Here is a 15,678-nt window from a genome sequence, read left to right as displayed (position 1 = left end):
TTCTTTTTCCTTTTTATGGTTTGCTGCTGCTCCTGTAAACAGTGGCTATGTATTGTTTTGTCTGCTGAGTCACCAGTCGCCAATATATGACATCACTGATAATTCCTCCCCATGCAGCCAGCATCATTATGCACGCCTATCCTGTCTTCTATTGCATTCAGCACAGTGGCGTAGGGATCACCATAGCAACCATAGCAGTGGCTATGGGGCCCTACGCCACTGGGGGCCCGTTCGGACCGCATTCATTTAAAAAAAATTTTTTAATTAACACACACAGGCACTGGCAGCCAGGCCCGACTGCCCGCCCAGTGTAGTGGGCGGGGCGTAGGCGGGGCGCGGGCGGTCCGCGGCTCGGTCCTGGCTGGGGGGAAGCCAAGGAGTAGTCAGGTCAGGACTCAGGACTGGAGCAGGCGGGCCCGGGGCGCACTGCCGCACGAGCAGAAGATGAGGTAGGCGTGGAGGGGGCCGGAACGGGGGCGTACCCATAGGCGTGCGCACGGGGTGTGCCTGGGCACACCCTAATCACACCCCTGTGCTCCGCCTCCTGCACTGCCAGCCGCCCCGCACTAGTGTCCGACCGCACAGCTGCTTCATCATGTCAGAGAGTGTGACATACTACATACTGCTGGATGCTGGTCTCATCTGTAGTGTAATCCATCCAGTCTATACTCCACCGCCACTGCTCCGCTGTGCTGTGCTCCGCCTCCTTGTCTCAGTCTCCTGACGGCCGGCGTCGTAACGTCACTCACTCCGACGTCACGCGCCTGCTCCGCCTGCTTCTAAAGTGGGAGGAGCATGCGCGTGCGGCGTGACGGAGTGAGTGACGTCATGTTACGCTGCCGCCGGCTGCCTATTTTGAATGTGAAGAGCGGGAGCCTGCCTGCCCGCCCGCGCCCAGTGTGCCTAACTGCCCATGCCGAGTAGGCCAGAAGTGAATGGATTCTGATCTTCTTTTGTGCACTGCCAGCAGTCTGCCACAGTAAAAAGAAAAAGTCTGGAGTGGAGTCCTGACTGTCCCCAGTAAGTTAGTGAAGTGTCAAGTGATAGATAAGGATTATTAGATAGTAGTATACATACTAGTACATACTTTGCACAAGTTTATTATTTAAAACTTAAAGGGAACCTGTCACCAAAAAATACTATTAACAGCTTAATAAGCAATTTTTTTGGTGACAAGTTCCCTTTAAGTTGTAAATAATAAACTTGTGCAAAGTATGTACTAGTATGTAGTACCTTATAGTGCTGCATAGTAGTTTCCTAATGCACTTTTTCTTCGTTTAGCCGCATTTAGCCTCCTTGAGTTTTATTCAGCCACTGCCCCCTGCTTCAAGTCAGGTTTGAAGTCAAGGGGGCAGCGGCCTAGGTGTCTCCAATTCTGCTCTCCCCGCCGCCTTTATTGACACGCCGGATCTCAGTGCCGGGACCGCGCTCCCAGCCCGCATGCGCAGTAAAGGGCTGCTGTAGCCTGTAGCGCGATCCCGGCTCCGGCTCGTACACTCAGCCGGCTTCAGTTTCGCTACTGCGCATGCGCCCGGCATCTTCTGTAACTGCGCTAGTATGTAAGGCTGGCGGGCGCATGCGCAGTAGCGAAACTGAAGCCGGCTGAGTGTACGAGCCGGAGCCGGGATCACGCTACAGGCTACAGCAGCCCTTTACTGCTCATGCGGGCTGAGAGCGCGGTCCCGGCACTGAGATCCGGTGTGTCAATAAAGGCGGCGGGAGGCGGGGAGAGCAGGATTGGAGACACCTAGGCCGCTGCCCCCTTGACTTCAAACCTGACTTGAAGCAGGGGCAGCGGCTGAATAAAACATTGATTTCTCAAGGAGGCTAAATGCGGCTAAATGAAGAAAAAGTGCATTAGGAAACTACTATGCAGCACTATAAGGTACTATTAACAGCTTAGTAAGCGTTTTTTTGGTGACAGGTTCCCTTTAAGCTCACTTACATAAGGAACGCGGGGTCCGTCTTACAATAGTTGCCGGCCTCCACCCCCTCTTGGGGGTCAGTCACTGTCAGGGACACTGTTATGGGGGGGGGCATACATTTTTTTTGCTATGGGGCCCATGCATTTCTAGCTACGCCCCTGATTCAGCATCTGCGCAATAGAAACAATTTTCTGCCTCTGGGGTGAGTCCGATGAATGCAGCTGGGATGTGTAGCAAGGGCGCACTCTGATGTTAGGCTTCTGCCTGATGGTAGTTGGGGTGCCCTGGATGTTGTAGGTTTGGTGTGGGTGCAAGGCAAGAGGTGTTGGGTGCACGGGCTGGCATATAGTGCAGGAGTCAGTAACCAGGCCAGACATAGAAAATAAACATGTCTCTTTACTAAAGTGCAGAATAGTAGTTTTAGTACGTCCAACAGTATCAAAATACAGTTCCAAATAATTCACAGTGCAAATCCTCCCAGACAGCAATGTATGGATTTCAGCAAGCATAGGGATTATGGCATAACTCCCAACCATCCCAGATCTGGAAGGACAATCCCGGATTTTGGTGGCTGTCCCGCGGTCCCGGAACGGCTGAGGTATGTCCCACTCTAAGCTTTCTCTGCGTCCATCCTACACAGTCCAGCTGTGCGATGTGTGACAGCATAATGCCTGCTGGGGAACTCCAGATAAGCTCTGATGATCTTTGGGGGAACCAGGTATTTAAAGTTTTTTTTGGTTGTTTTTTTTAAACTATTTTAAGAAAGGGGGAGGACACTACTGTGGGCACAAAACTACTGTGAAGGGGGCACATCCGGGCAGAACTACTGTGAAAGAGGCCATGTGGGCATGACTACGGTGAGGGGGCACACCTGAGTATAACTACTATAATTGGGCAAATATGGGCATAACTACTGTGAAGGGGTGATGTGGGCATGACTATAGTGAGAGAACACCCATGGGCATAACCAGTGATGGCCAGTTCGCAGTGTTCGCCGACGAACACATGCGATCTGCCATCTTTATTCCCAAGTCCGGCGATGCAGAGGTAAGTCCTTACCTGTGCCTGCGCCGCGAGCCGCTCTGAAACACATGCGGTCACCGGGAGCAGGCAGTTCCGAAAACAGCCTTCACCTGATGAATGCTGTTTTCGGTACTGCCTGCTCCCGGTGACCGCATGTGTTTCAGAGCGGCTCGCGGCGCAGGCACAGGTAAGGACTTACCTCTGCATCGCCGGACTTGGGAATAAAGATGGCAGATCGCATGTGTTCATCGGCGAACACTGCAAACTGGCCATCATTGGGCATAACTACTGTGACGTTGGAAAAGCGCACATAACTATTGCAAGGGGGCAAATATGGGCATAACTACTGTGTGCATAATTACTGTACAGGGGCACAGTATAAGTTAACTACTGTGAAGTGGCGCAATGTGGGCATAACTACTTTGAGGTGGCACATTGTGGGCATAACTACTGTGGGGGGCACAATATGGTTTAACTACTGTGAAGGGGCACAATGTGGGCATTACTACTGTGATGGGGCACAATGTGGGCATAAATACTGTAAAGGGGCACAATGTGGGCATAACTACTGTGTGGTGGCACAAAAGTGGAATAATTACTATGTGAGGGCATTACGGGGACTGGGCAGGATTGGGTGTGTATAGTTAGGCATTGGGCGGAGTTAGAGGCATGGCTTAGTATGAAAAAAAACACAGCTATTGTCCCTCTTTGTGACTTAATTTTAAAAAGTTGGGTTGTATTATTACTATGCTCCTTCCTTTATCTCTCCAAAGTCTCTAACCAGAATTCAAGGCAGGCAGTTTGCAGGTACCCTGGTCTGGGGCACTGCTCTGTTCCTGAGCCGCTGCCATCTCCATGCCGTAAATGTACAGCATGGTGCGTTAATGTAATGCTTCCCATGCAGTATATTTATGGAATGGAGCAGAAAGGGGTTAAAGGGATAGTGATGCTTGCTAAGTAGTATGTCACAGCAGGGGTGCCGGGTGCTGGACCTCCACCGATCTGATAATGGTGACTAATCCTCCTTAGAGCTCATCAGTATCTGTAGCCTAGAGAACCCCTTTAAATATACACACAAGTATTACTGTTATCGACTCACTTATTAGGCAAAAGTTGGTTAGCTTTGTATGATGGAAATTAAGAGGGGATTTTAGGTTTCAGGCCCTCAATATCAGATGTTAGGGTGCGACTGTTGGCACCCGCTGATCAGCTGTTTGGAGGGGCTTTGTTGCTCATGTGAGCTCTGTGGCCTCTTCATAGTTTATTTGGGTCTGAGTATTTAGGATCAGCTGTGCCATGTATTGCAGCTTTGTCCTATGAGTTACAAATCAGGTGCAAGCAGATGGACCAAAGCCATACAAAAACTGCAGTTGGTAAATTTGAAGTAGACCCTGCCACAGGAGTGCCCGTTTATGGGTGGGGCTCAGATAAGCCCTGACCATTTTCAACCGAGGACAGCCCTAGTTTGCAGGGGCTGTCTCTGGAAATTAGGGACAGTCCCTTGCATAGGCAACTATGCAAGGTAAACAATAAAGAGGCCATACAACTGAGCGTAAGACCCTTCAGATACTGTATATATATATATATATATATATACACACTATATATAGATATATATACACTGGTGTACCGCCCATATAGGCAGACTAGGTAGTTGCTATGGGGCCCGTGAGTGTGAAGGGCCCAGCCAGGCTGAATTGCCCCGCCCCCTTTCCGACCTAAACGCACAGCTCCCTCCCTCCTGGCCCCTGCAGCTGCTGCCATCTGCCCAAGATACCGAGCTGGTAAATAAGCAGGGAGAGGGTCCATTCACACATCCGTATGTGTTTTGCGGATCCACGGATCCGCAAAACACGGACATCGGCAATGTGCGTTCTGAATTTTGCGGACCGCACATCGCCGTCACTATAATAGAAAATGCCTAATCTTGTCCGCAATTGCGGACAAGAATAGAACATGTTGTATTTTTTTCGGGAGACGCGGACCAGAAGATCGGTGGCGTGCTCTGGAAATGCGGATGCGGAGAGCACATGGTGTGCTCTCCCCATCTATTCCGTCCCCATAGAGAATGAATGGGTCTGCACCCGTTCCGCAATTTGCGGAACGGATGCGGACCCATTATTACGGATGTGTAAATGGAGCCAGATGCTGTGTTCCCTGCTCTACTTATTGACCAGCTGAATTTTCGGGGCCATGACCTGACCTGTCCTCCAGTCTTCACTCTGCTGCATCACTGCCTGATGCGTCCAGCATCATTACAGCATCAGAGCTTACAGAGAGTGGCCGGCAACTTCAGCAGAGCTTCACTGCGCTGACCTCCTCCTGAGCAGTGACCGCCAGAGGTAGGGATTAACTCTTCCTGGGACCAAACTGAGCCGGTACAGACCCAGCAGACAGTGAGCTCACTACAACAATCATAGGTGACTGCTGTGTCTGCTGGCTGAGGCTAGGTGTGCCATATATGTGTAGCAGGGACAGGGTTAGTAGGAGTGCTGGTGTGTGTCATATACTGTGTGTATGTACAGTACAGACCAAAAGTTTGGACACACCTTCTCATTCAAAGAGTTTTCTTTATGTTCATGACTATGAAAATTGTAGATTCACACTGAAGGCATCAAAACTATGAATTAACACATGTGGAATTATATACATAACAAACAAGTGTGAAACAACTGAAAATATGTCATATTCTAGGTTCTTCAAAGTAGCCACCTTTTGCTTTGATTACTGCTTTGCACACTCTTGGCATTCTCTTGATGAGCTTCAAGAGGTAGTCACCTGAAATGGTGTTCCAACAGTCTTGAAGGAGTTCCCAGAGATACTTAGCACTTGTTGGCCCTTTTGCCTTCACTCTGCGGTCCAGCTCACCCCAAACCATCTCGATTGGGTTCAGGTCCGGTGACTGTGGAGGCCAGGTCATCTGGCGCAGCACCCCATCACTCTCCTTCATGGTCAAATAGCCCTTACTTTCAAAGTTTTCCCAATTTTTCGGCTGACTGACTGACCTTCATTTCTTAAAGTAATGATGGCCACTCGTTTTTCTTTACTTAGCTGCTTTTTTCTTGCCATAATACAAATTCTAACAGTCTATTCAGTAGGACTATCAGCTGTGTATCCACCTGACTTCTCCTCAACGCAACTGATGGTCCCAACCCCATTTATAAGGCAAGAAATCCCACTTATTAAACCTGACAGGGCACACCTGTGAAGTGAAATCAAGAGTGTGCAAAGCAGTAATCAAAGCAAAAGGTGGCTACTTTGAAGAACCTAGAATATGACATATTTTCAGTTGTTTCACACTTGTTTGTTATGTATATAATTCCACATGTGTTCATTCATAGTTTTGATGCCTTCATAGTCATGAAAATAAAGAAAACTCTTTGAATGAGAAGGTGTGTCCAAACTTTTGGTCTGTACTGTATATATATATATAAAAAAAAAAAAATATATATATATATATATATATATATATATATATACACACACTGCTTACTGACTACACAGCAGCCTCCATATGCTTCCTACCACTCACAGGCACATGAATGAAATTCCGGGAATTCAGTCTTTGCCCCTCATTGCCCTATGATGAATAGCGTATAGAGCTCGAGGAAGGATCTTTGGATGAGCCGAAACGTCGCTGCTGCTATTTTGTCCCACATGGGTGAATAAACTTTTTTCTTATATTTTATAACCTTGGAGTGCTGTCCATTTTTCCCATTTAAATATATACAGTGTTGCCCATAATTATTCATACCCCTGGCAAATTTTGACTTAAAATTACTTATATTCAACCAGCAAGTAACTTGGACAGAGAAGACAAAGAAGAAGACTTCTGGTCTTCTGTGTTATGGTCAGATGAAACCAAAATTGAATTGTTTGGTCACAATGATGTTTCCTTCATTTGGCGTAAAAAAGGAGAAGCCTTCAACCCAAAGAACACCATCCCCACTGTCAAACATGGTGGTGGGAACCTAATGCTTTGGGGGTGTTTTTCAGCCAATGGACCAGGAAACCTAATCACAGTAAACGGCACCATGAAAAAAGAGCAATACATGAGGATTCTCAACGACAACATCAGGCAGTCTGCAGAGAAACTTGGCCTTGGGCACCAATGGACGTTTCAAACCCCAAACACACAGCAAAAGTGGTGAAGATGAATGGGCAAAAATTCCTGTGGAGACATGCAAAAAGCTGGTCTGCAATTATAGGAAGCGTTTGATCGCTGTAATAGCCAATATAGGCTTTTCTATTGATTATTGAGAAGGGTATAAATAATTTTGGACTGGACACTTTTTGCTCAAATGTAAAAAAAAGCTGAAAAAAATTTTTTCCCACAATAATGCCACTTGTACAGTCGTGGCCAAAAGTTTTGAGAATTACATAAATATTGGAAATTGGAAAAGTTGCTGCTTAAGTTTTTATAATACCAATTTGCATATACTCCAGAATGTTATGAAGAGTGATCAGATGAATTGAATAGTCCTTCTTTGCCATGAAAATTAACTTAATCCCAAAAAATCCCCTTTCCACTGCATTTCATTGCTGTCATTAAAGGACCTGCTGAGATCATTTCAGTAATCGTCTTGTTAACTCAGGTGACAATGTTGACGAGCACAAGGCTGGAGATCATTATGTCAGGCTGATTGGGTTAAAATGGCAGACTTGACATGTTAAAAGGAGGGTGATGCTTGAAATCATTGTTCTTCCATTGTTAACCATGGTGACCTGCAAAGAAACGCGTGCAGCCATTATTGCGTTGCATAAAAATGGCTTCACAGGCAACAATATTGTGGCTACTAAGATTGCACCTTAATCAACAATTTAAAGGATCATCAAGAACTTCAAGGAAAGAGGTATAATTCTTGTTAAGAAGGCTTCAGGGCGTCCAAGAAAGTCCAGCAAGCGCCAGGATCATCTCCTAAAGAGGATTCAGCTGCGGGATCGGAGTGCCACCAGTGCAGAGCTTGCTCAGGAATGGCAGCAGGCAGGTGTGAGCGCATCTGCACGCACAGTGAGGCAAAGACTTTTGGAAGATGGCCTGGTGTCAAGAAGGGCAGCAAAGAAGCCACTTCTCTCCAAAAAAAACATCAGGGACAGATTGATCTTCTGCAGAAAGTATGGTGAATGGACTGCTGAGGACTGGGGCAAAGTCATATTCTCCGATGAAGCCGCTTTCCGATTGTTTGGGGCATCTGGAAAAAGGCTTGTCCACAGAAGAAAAGGTGAGCGCTACCATCAGTCCTGTGTCATGCCAACAGTAAAGCATCCTGAGACTATTCATGTGTGGGGTTGCTTCTCATCCAAGGGAGTGGGCTCACTCACAATTTTGCCCAAAAACACGGCCATAAATAAAGAATGGTACCAAAACACCCTCTAACAGCAACTTCTTCCAACAATCCAACAACAGTTTGGTGAAGAACAATGCATTTTCCAGCACGATGGAGCACCGTGCCATAAGGCAAAAGTGATAACTAAGTGGCTCGGGGACCAAAACGTTGACATTTTGGGTCCATGGCCTGGAAACTCCCCAGATCTTAATCCCATTGAGAACTTGTGGTCAATCCTCAAGAGGCGAGTGGACAAACAAAATCCCACTAATTCTGACAAACTCCAAGAAGTGATTATGAAAGAATGGGTCGCTATCAGTCAGGAATTGGCCCAGAAGTTGATTGAGAGCATGCCCAGTCGAATTGCAGAGGTCCTGAAAAAGAAGGGCCAACACTGCAAATTCTGACTCTTTGCATAAATGTCATGTAATTGTCGATAAAAGCCTTTGAAATGTATGAAGTGCGTGTAATTATATTTCACTACATCATAGAAACAACTGAAACAAAGATCTAAAAGCAGTTTAGCAGCAAACTTTGTGAAAACTAATATTTGTGTCATTCTCAAAACTTTTGACCATGACTGTACATCGTCTTATTATGTTTTTGGAGACACCTATGACATTTCCCGTCAAAAAATGACTTGCTGGTTGAATAAAAGTAACTTTAAATCAAAATTTACCAAAGGTATGAATAATTATGGTCAGCACTGTATATATATATATATATATATATATATAAATCCAGAAAAACGGGCGGCACTCCAAGAAATAAAAGAAAGTGAACCTTTATTCACCCAGGTGGTGCAACGTTTCGGCTCTACACTTGAGCCTTTTTCAAGCTTGAAAAAGGCTCAAGTGTAGAGCCGAAACGTTGCACCACCTGGGTGAATAAAGGTTCACTTTCTTTTATTTCTTGGAGTGCCGCCCGTTTTTCTGGATTTATACATTGGGGTAAGAAGCCTATTCCCCTTGGGACGTGCACCCTAACTTCTACTGACTTTTTACCAGTGCCGCCTTTTTTCTTGGTATATATATATATATATAGATGACCTATCCTGGGGATATATTTTAAACCTGGAAAACTTCTTTCCCCTTCACCCCCAGCGCCATAATAGTACAGCGCTGGCCGGGTCTTTAAAGATGGCGCCCGCTCCTGGTGGCCGCCTGCTTCTTATAGCAGACACCCGCGGCTCAAGTTCACAACCTGCAGTAATGCCAATCTCGGACATTTAACCCCTCAGATGCCGTAGTCAATCCTGAGGCATCTGAGCGCGCTGAAAACCGAAAGCGTGCACTTTCGGTGGTGCTCTGGCTCCCCCGTGTGGCGATCGGAAGAGCCGGAGCTTGTGTGCAGCAGCCCCTGTCTTTGTCAATAGGAGGCTGCTGAATAGTATTTCCTATGGAGCCCTTGCCTGCTCCATAGGAAACTAGTAAAATGCTAGTGCATTGGAGTCTATGAAAATAGCAATCTAATGATTGTTTGTTATAGTTCTGGGAACTATAAAAAAGTGTAAAAAAAAAAAAGTTTAAAACAATAAATAAAAAAACATAAAAATTCAAATAACCCCCCTTTTCCCAAAAAAATAAATAAAAGATCTAAAAAAAAATTAAATATACACATCATGGGTGTTACGATGTGCGAAAATGCCCATAGTATAAAAATATCAAAAAATCATACACACCCCAGAATGGTATCAATGAAAAGTTCAGATGTCTCCGCAAAAAATGAGCCCCCATACAGCTCGAATTTATTTGTAACATAATTACAAAAAAGTTATAGGGGTCAAAATATGGGGACAAAAAAAAAAAAATCCCACTTTTTAATTTTTTTATCACTATCAAAACGCAAGAAAAACTATACATATAAGGTATCGCCGGATTCGTACTGACCTGTAGAGTAAAAGTAACTGGTCAGTTTTATCGCACATCGGTTAATAGTCAAAATTGTTTCAGATCTTGCTACATATTCTTCCCAGTTGATACTGATTGCAGGAATTATGTCATGAAGACAATGCTTGTCTACTATGGACATCCCAGAGGCGGTCCCCGCTTGGGAACCCATTCTAGGAGTTTAGACAGACAGCTGCCCGACAGATTTTTAACATTTTGAAGGGTCGTTTTCCTCCACAGTCTTGTCATGGATTTAAAATCGTACAATCGATTAGACATGCCTGGCTGTCTTTTCTGTCTACAGTAGTAGTGTCAACTGTGGTCAACATCGCCCTCTGGAGGTCACAACAGGTTCTGCAGTAAAATCTAGTCGCATCGGAACAACGATTATAATTTTTACCCTTCGAGCAAATAACATTGCGTTAAACTATCACCATAATTCATACTAAAATCATCTTGTCCCGGGGATTTTAGACTTTTATGTGCAAATTACAGTGCCATAAAATTAATACGGAGGAAGAGCTGCGAGTGCCAGCATGTCCGTGGGGCTTGCTATGCTCACATCTTGCAAGGGTTCCTCAGCGACAGCTTTTATTTCTCGACTTTTTTATTTATTTATTCGACGCAAGAATAAATGTACATGCTTAGATATTGTCTGGTACTCCGAGCCCTAAACCCTGTGCACTGCACCCTTGTGACCAGCAGGGGTAGCTATGAGCACACTGGTTACGTACACATAAGGAAGCTGTGTATATAAGAGGAATTGCTGATAACATGGCGCAGAATACACTGTAATATCTGGATAACATAAAGCTCAGGCTTCTCAGTCCACACCTAACTTCCGAGAGGACACGTCCTTATGGAGTCAGTTGTAAGAAATCTCCGGGTCGGTTTACATGGCGCTGTGATGGCCGAGTGGTTAAGGCGTTGGACTTGAAATCCAATGGGGTCTCCCCGCGCAGGTTCGAACCCTGCTCGCAGCGAATGTTTTTCACCCCTTTTAATTTACAAATATGTATATTTCATCTTTATTTCTTCGATAAAACCTGCAGTGACATGCTTTTGCCTTACTCCATTGACATTTTTTTTATTTTAATCTGTACTATAACTCTGGATTATAATGGTAAATGGGTTTTCCCTTCAAGCTAAGACTATATCCTCAGATTTTATCTCCTGCTGGTCAATAATATCGACAAATCGCTTGAGTAAAAGGTGAATTTGATTTTACAATGGATCATTCTGGTTTGCTAGGAAAGAAATCTTTTTCCCGCTGTTCTAATGGCGGTTTAGCCGACGGTAAATTTCATCGGTTTTCCCTCTGGACACATTTACCAGAAGTTTTTCTTACTTCTTACTTTTCTGTAAAGTGGGTTTGGGGAAAGGGGGCATAAATGACATTGCTTCTGACATAGATTTCCAGTTGTGACGCCAACCTCCTGGAGTGTGCCAGAATTAAGAGGTGTGCCTTATGCCAACTTATTTTATTAAGACGATAGTCTTAAAGGGGTTGTCCGAGAGAATTAAAAATCTCGGACAAACTCTGCAATCGCTTTAAGTATAAAACAACTATACTCCCCTTACCCCAGCACCCTTCTCTACAGCGCTGGTCCAGTCCTCCTGTTACATCCCAGGATATGGCAACTGACTGCTGCAGCCAATCACTGTCCTCAGCAGTCTACAGCTGAAGACAGCGACTGGTTGCAGTGGTCAGCTGCTGCATCCCTGGACCCAGGGCCGGACTGCCCATCTGGCAATTCTAGTAAATGCCAGATGGGCCAGTGCCAGAATGGGCCACCTGCACCTGGGGCATCTCTAGGCAAAAACATCTGGAACTTGGGCCTCAGATGTTTTGTTCAGTGGCCCCTACAGATACAACTGAATCTCTGTCCTGAAAACGCCGATACAGTTCAATAGTGCAGCAGGGAATGGGAACCAATGGTTCCTGGCCCCTCCATTCCATTAGGGCTCGTTCACACAAACGTATTTTGCGTTCCGTATACGGGCCGTTTTCTGCGTTCCGCATACGGTCCGTATACAGAACTATTCATTTCATTGGGTCCACAAAAGATGCGGACAGCACTCTGTATGCTGTCTGCATCCATTGCTCTGTTCCGTGACCCCGCAATTTTTTTTAGTCCTGTCCTATTCTTGTCCGTTTTCCGGACAAGAATAGGCATTTCTATAATAGGACTCCTGTTTCGTTCCGCAAATTGCGGGAAGGCACACGGGCGCCATCCGTTTTTTGCGGATCCGCAATTTGCAGACTGCAAAAAACGGCACGGTTGTGTGAACGAGCTCTTATACTGTAAATCTAGGCCTGAAGCATAATGGGGCAGCACAGGCAGTTGCGATGATGTCATTGCGCCAGGACGCAGGTGGTTAAATGACTTCATAGCACCCACCTGCGCTGGGCTGAGGGTAACTCAGTTTTCAGGCCGGAAGAAGCCTGTGGTCTGCTTTACATACTAGGTGTGTATTTTTTTTTGTGGGGGAAGGGGGGAGAGAGTATCAGTTTTGGGGCAAAAGAGTGGAGCAGTACTGGGGGCCAGGGTGACCCTATAACCACTGGGGGCATTATAACTACTGAGGACATAACTGCTGGGGGCGCTACAGGGGGCATTATAACTAGTGGAGGCATTACAGGGGCGCATTATAACTAGTGGAGGCACTACAGGGGCGCATTATAAATACTGGGGCAATGCAGAGGGTATTATAGAAAGGCACTACAGAGGAACATGAGTACTGGCACAATACTAAGAGCAATTCAGGGGGAATAACTACTGGGGGCACATTACACCTATTTGGGCATTATAACTACTGAGGGTACTATAGAGGGGCGTTATTGCTACTGGGGGCTCTACAGGGGTCTTATGGAGGGATCTTATTACTACTGGGAGCATTTTGGGGGCCTTATTAGTACCATGGAACTTTAGAGCATTATAATAGGTATGTAGTGCTGTATAACCCTGTATGCTTTGTAGTTCTGAATGTAATGCCCATCCAAATATGCCCTTAACGAGGGGGATGCACAAAAGTATTCAACCTTTTAGAAATCCTCACTTCAATTTTTTTCTTCCTCTGAAGCTCAGTATCAGCACAGCATGTGCGGGTCCTTTTAACTTCCCGCCACCTGCATCACTAATCCTGGCTCAGGTTGCAGGGACTGAAGAGACCCGGACGTGGTGCTGAGCTGATCAAACCCTTCGGATCACTGCGGTATTGGCCAGCACCTGGTACCTGCTCCAACAGCAGGACAGTTGACCTTCCCTATGCCTCATCCATGGGCACTTGCTCTTGTCCCAATCTTTTCTTTCTTCTCTCCGGTCTTTTCAGATCTCCAGGGTTAAATACATGCGGGGGAGAAGCATGCGACACGCAGGTAATAGACGTAGTCACCGGGCCGAAGGAGAAGGCCTGGCCAGCCTGTGTGTATGTGCCACCTATACCAGCTGACATACCCTCCCCCCCATGTGCAGCCCTGGCCCAGTGATGGGGGGTTCTTACTTTTAGAGGCTGTTTAGTACCTCGCTGAAAGTTTTCATTGTTTTTAGTCTTCATCTCCCAGGTGTAGGTGTAATAAATATATATATATATATATATATATATATATATATTTTATAGCTGTATGTGTATACAGTGCACCCCCTCTATATACCAGGCATCTTTTTCAGTTAATGTTAGCAAGAAAAAAAAAAACAACAATCAAGATCATCATAAGTTGAAATAATATATTTTTTGCCAAAATCACCCAGCCCTAGGCGACATGCAGTGACGTCCCAGGATGCAGCACATGACCACTGCATCCAATCACTGGCCGTAGCTGTCAGATGCCATAGCCTGGCAGTCGCTGCTGCTATAATGGTGCCAGAGTAAGGGGTGAGCAAATTAGTTTTTTTCTTTTTTTTTAAGCTATTATAGGGGTTGCCCAAGATTTCAACCATCTCAGACAACCCCTTTAAATCCCCCCAATGTGCTAGAATTGTGCTCAATTTGCTCTAAAAATGTATAAAAAGTTAGTTGAGGGGGGGGGGGGGGGAATCTATCAAAACTAGTATGGTGAAAAACTGGTTTAGTTGCCCATAGCAACCAATCAGACTCCACCTTGGAATTTTCAAATTGAAAAATGTTAAGATTAGTTGCTATGGTCAACTAAGGGCTCTTTCACACCTGCGTTGTTCTGTTCCGGCATAGAGTTCCGTCGTCGGGGCTCTATGCCGGAAGAATCCTGATCAGGATTATCCTAATGCATTCTGAATGGAGAGAAATCCGTTCAGGATGCATCAGGAGGTCTTCAGTTCCGGACCAGAACGTTTTTTGGCCAGAGAAAATACCGCAGCATGCTGCGCTTTTTGCTCCGGCCAAAAATCCTGAACACTTGCCGCAAGGCCGGATCCGGAATTAATGCCCATTGAAAAGCATTAATCCGGATCCGGCCTTAAGCTAAACGTCGTTTCGGCGCATTGCCGGATCTGACGTTTAGCTTTTTCTGAATGGTTACCATGGCTGCCAAGACGCTAAAGTCCTGTTTGCCATGGTAAAGTGTAGTGGGGAGCAGTATACTTACCGTCCGTGCGGCTCCCCGGGCGCTCCAGAGTGACATCAGGGCGCCCCACGCTCATGGATGACGTGATCGCATGGACACGTCATCCATGCGCATGGGGCGGTCTGACGTCATTCTGGAGCGCCCCGGGAGCCGCACTGACTAAGTATACTGCTCCCCCGCTCCCCACTACTACTATGGCAACCAGGACTTTAATAGCGTCCTGGCTGCCATAGTAACACTGAACGCATTTTGAAGACGGATCAGTCTTCAAATGCTTTCAGTTCACTTGCGTTTTTCCGGATCCGGCGTGTAATTCCGGCAAATGGAGTACACGCCGAATCCGGACAACGCAAGTGTGAAACCAGCCTAAGCCAGTTGTCCTTCACACTAGTTTTGATACATCTCCTCAGTATGTTTTTACACACTTTTGTGCCTCACTAGACTGTTTGAAAAGTCTGTAGGAAAAAAAGTAGGGGTTTGAAAAATAAAGGCAAGCCTGACCCCTTAACGCATAATGCCCTACATGTACAGCATTACCGTACAAGGGATGTATAGAGCAAACGCTCAAGCTAAGCTTACTGCATAGGGGGTGAGGTGGTATAAAACAGCAGGCACCCGCCAGCCCCCTCACTCTGTCTAACCCCATAGATGCTGCGGTTGTTATTGACAGCACCATCTGAGGAGTTGAACAGAGGGGGGGGGGGGGGGCCTTCTGTCCTCCAATCATAGCCCTCCTGGCAAAATTGTAGGGCTCTGATCAGTTGCCATGACAGCCTGGGGCCTTCTGAAGCTTTGCGGGCCCATTCACTTTAAATGGGGCTGGAACGGATGCGAATCCGCAATTCCGTCCCTGAAAAAAATAGAACATGTCCTATTCTTGTCCACAATTGCGGACCAGAAAAGGCACTTTCTATTATAGTGTCTGTGATGTGTGGTCTGCAAATTGCGGATCGCACATTGCAGGTGTCAGT

General features: G+C 46.1%; 1 non-coding gene across 1 annotated transcript; it reads left to right on the top strand.

The window, feature by feature from the left end:
* The first annotated feature begins 11,065 nt into the window (after positions 1-11,065).
* Positions 11,066-11,147, top strand: TRNAS-UGA. Its single transcript has one exon. It is a non-coding gene; the product is annotated as a tRNA-Ser (tRNA).
* Positions 11,148-15,678: the final 4,531 nt, after the last annotated feature.

The sequence above is a fragment of the Bufo bufo genome, chromosome 1 (assembly GCF_905171765.1).
Source record: "Bufo bufo chromosome 1, aBufBuf1.1, whole genome shotgun sequence".
In the NCBI taxonomy this organism is placed as follows: Eukaryota; Metazoa; Chordata; class Amphibia; order Anura; family Bufonidae; genus Bufo; species Bufo bufo.
The sequence above is the reverse complement of the archived record's forward strand: the minus strand, read 5'-3'. Positions and strand labels throughout refer to the sequence as shown.